The following is a 4,255-nucleotide window of genomic DNA, read 5'->3' on the forward strand; positions in this document are numbered from 1 at the left end:
ACTCGCCAATTACTTGTATTGTTTGTCTATTGTGGTTAAATTTACTTTGCATAAATTGAAAGCACTCTTTTCACTCTTGTTTATCATTGCACATCATTGAATAATTTATGCGAGGTGGCTGTTGCCATCTGGCTGACTGCGTGCCCCGCTCACGATTCATTCCTGCCGATGCGGCTCAGTTCCGCTCCATGCTTCTACTGTTCTAACCAAATTTTATGCTTCGCTTGTCTGAAACAAAAGCAGTGTGCATATGGAAGCAACCCTTTTAAGAGTTTCGCCGTCGAATGCATTTCGGGCCGACAGGTTGGCGTTGAGGCCATATCAGCGTGCAATCTGCAAGCTGCATTCAGGCATGAGTCCAACGCAATCCACAAGCAGCCACAGTTTATGTGAGCTTGACCATTGAGCTATATTACCATGAACGTAGCTTTTGGCTATGTTATTTAAATTCAGGTGTAAGAAGGGCCTTTTCGTTAATTTTTTATACTAGTTATACTTTTTTAGTTCACAGCCCTGTTGGTAATAAATTAGGATGACAGTGTCATTAGTTTTATTTTTTAGCCTGTTCATTTGGGTTCAAACCGAGTCTCGTATAGCGGATAACTGTTTAATAAAATAGTATAGAAATAATACAAAATTTAAAAGGACAATGACAAGGACAATGAGTTAATCAATTTATGGAAAATCACTAATTTGTTAAGTAATGGTATTTTGTTTGGTTATAGTGTATTTCACTGTCGGGCTCGCTCAATTACAAGGTATAAACATTGTTTGTATTAATTTAATTAATACCATTAAATAATGATTTTTTATATCAGTCGAATATTTGAACCACAACTAATTGTAATTTCAAGGCCATGTGCTGCCTATTTCTACACTCACACGAAAAAAGGTAGATAATAGTAAACAAAATGCGGGCTACTTCACTCGATAAGCGAGAATCTCAGCTTGAAACACTTTTCATCTTGAATTTTGGCAGACTCGCACAGAAGTGCATTGTTATTAGAGATTCTGTATCTCAGGTTATCGTTAATTGACATGGGAAAAGTAATTGTCATGAATAGTTTATTGCCAGATATTGGAAGTAGCATAAAGTGAATATTAGGTTGTAGGGCTGGAAATGTAAGGATATCTGGTTCTGTCCCGCGCTTTTTTAGAAAAGTCTTTTGATCTTTCGAGAAAGCCATATCTACTTTAAACATCTCCTCCAGGTCATAGACACATTGAGGGAAATTGTATAGCCAACGAGCTGGCAAGACACGGTACCACTGCCTATCTCCTTTCAGACAAAGAGAGTGTCGGTAACCATGTTGTCCCCGAATTAGTCACCCTGTTTATTAATAACCTTAGTTATATCCTGTTGTATTATTGTATACTAATGTATGCCGATGATGTTAAGATCATCTTTATCGAAGCCGTCTGCAGAATGATCTAAACTGCTGGTAACGATGGTGCGGGTCAACTAATTGCGCCTTAACTGATCTAAATGCATTATGACCGGTCCAGACCACATCTATTTACTAACGGATTGGCAAAATACCATTGCAACGTATATCCATAATTGAAGATCTTGGAGTTCTTATTGATCCCAAATTTAATTTCAGTCTTCCCATCTCCACTATCATCAACCAAGCTAAAGGTGTTCTTGATTATTAAACGATGTTCGTCGGAATTCATTGACTCCAGTGGTATTGGAGCTACTTTACAGTTTACTAGTATGGCCATTGTTAAAATACTGTATTATATATATAAATATAAATTGTACCACGACCGCATTGAGTGGGTCCAGAAACAATTTATTCTTTTTGCTCTTCGTGGCCTTAACTGTAATCCTAATCCTAATGCGTTTACCGCTCTAGTCCAGTAGACTTTTCCTTATTACCCTGCATTCGTTAGCACATCTTAGTATAGTTTTTGGTTTTCTTTCCCTCCATAAATTTATTTTCGGAGATGTTAATTCCTCTATGCCTTTAGGTCTACGTTTTTCTGTATCTTTCAGGCCAATAAGAAACTTTTTGCCGCTTCTATGAACAATCCTTTTCGATTGTTATGCTCTGACTATAATGAGTGAGTAGGGCAGGCTAATAAGCCTTGTAAACTTGTTAATATTTAGTTAACGCCTAACAGTCGATTTAAAAAACATTTTTTAATACCTATTCTGCTATTCGTGACACTGGGTCAGCTAGTAAGTAGTACTAGTATTAAAAAAAAAGAAAGTTAATAAGTCAACAATTACATTATGTCAAAAAATAAAAATTATGAAACACTTAAATGCAGTGCATCATATGAGCAATGTGTTTCCTTTATACGTTGTAAATGATTACTTCGACGATGTAAAATAATATCACGTGACGACAAATTTTCTCCAACTACAAAAATGGAAACTTCATCGATAGTAGTTGCATTAAAACGTCCTAAAAACCTTATTAATATACATACAACTGCAAATACTTTTACAAACCTTATAAGTTGGCATTAAATTTTCCCTAACTACTCTTGTTGCTCCAAATGAAGACATTTGAAAGCAGTCGTTGTATTGTTGAATATTCTTTAAAAAGTGTATGGAATCCTATTCCTAAAGCTAATGAGTACAATGGCTTTGAGGTGGTGGTAGCAATGGAATCAATTTCACCTTTCCATCTGCGCAACACAATCCATTCGCTTCATTTTTGTATTTGAATGCCTTATAATATTGGCAAACTGAGTTCATAGGTCCAATAGCAACACAGTTGTAGGTACTGTAATCAATTGACATATCGTAACAGAAAGCAGCTCGATTCAAACTTGCAGCATTATTAGTCGAACGTCTCACTTCACGGGTCTGCCTTAACTGAATTTTTTCACGTTCATTGTGATCTTGATGTTCCTGGGCAGTACGATTAACTTAATTCGTTGAATTTCGGGTTCCTCTGCCTTAATTTCTCCGCCGCCTTATAGGAGGCATATTTAGTAACTCACAAACACACTTTTTTATTATTATATAATATACAAATTAGCGAAATCGGTTCAGCTGCTCTCGATATTTGCGCTTAGCACATTCGGCGATTCATTTTTATATTATAGATAAGTTCTCTATTGTTTTAATTTTTTTTTAACATCGAAAGTTTTGTTTGTTAATGAAAAACAATTTATTAATTGCAAAAATATCAATAAATTTAATATTATTTGTTCATTTATTTTTAAGCTAATCTAAATGGCTTACAGGCGAATAGACGGACATGACAACTCACTTCAGCATACTTATCAAGAATAATATAATTTCTGGGCCTCTTGAAATATATTTTTCATATAGAATGGGAAAAGGAAATGCTATTTTAAGTGAGGAACTTGAGCAAACATGAATCTAATTGAAATCATTCTGATATGCACTGTGGACATAGCCAACCCAAGACGTGCCCAGCGACAAGTGTCATATATTTGGAAAACTTTGATAATTTACGGCACACTGCCTGGATGCTGGTGAATGGCGTCGCGGGTTTTGCCGCACCACGCGGCGTATGAGTAACTCACATTACGCTTTTAATTGAGCGAGCTGCGTTGCGCGAGTACTCTGGAAATTGGATAAAATAACGATGCCTTAGAGTGTGTTTGAAAGAGCGCAAGGCATATGGATAAAAGCGCAAGAGAATTGAAAGCTTACTCTCATTGAACTGGATAAAGAGCTTGAGGCACAGTGGCACAGCCTCTTTGAATTCAAATGCTGGGCAATGCAAGGCGATGTAGGTTGTTATACACAGCTTTAATGTTCATTAAAATTGAAATAAAATTGATATTGAATATTATCACAATTGTAGACAAATCTGTCAGTTGTGCGAATCAACTAGTTATTTTTCGTTTTATTCATGAGGCGAAGGGGAACCACGTACCTATGACAGTTGTCCACTGTGCTGCATGGTTGGCCTTAATTTGACATTTACATCGACAATTGAACCGCGCATGACGTCATTACCCATGTACATAGGCGGCCTCTGCAGCTCGGCCAATTGCCTGACATAGGAGCCGCCGGAAAGTATGCCGCGCGCCACTAGCAACAGTTGACAATGGTGCACAAGCCGCTCGAGCGACTGGCCGAGCGACATATTTATCCGTTCGGCGCTCTCATTACACCCACGAGAGCAATGCCAGCAACACGAGCAACAGTCGTGTGCTTGTATGCGAGCGTGTAGATATGTACATAAGTGTGTAGGGCACACGGCGTATCGTATAAATAGCAGCATGTCCTGGTCGCAGCATTCAGTCAAACGAAAGACTTCGT

This window comes from Scaptodrosophila lebanonensis, unplaced genomic scaffold, assembly GCF_003285725.1.
Source record: "Scaptodrosophila lebanonensis strain 11010-0011.00,11010-0021.00 unplaced genomic scaffold, SlebRS2 tig00000061-arrow-pilon, whole genome shotgun sequence".
Taxonomy (NCBI): domain Eukaryota; kingdom Metazoa; phylum Arthropoda; class Insecta; order Diptera; family Drosophilidae; genus Scaptodrosophila; species Scaptodrosophila lebanonensis.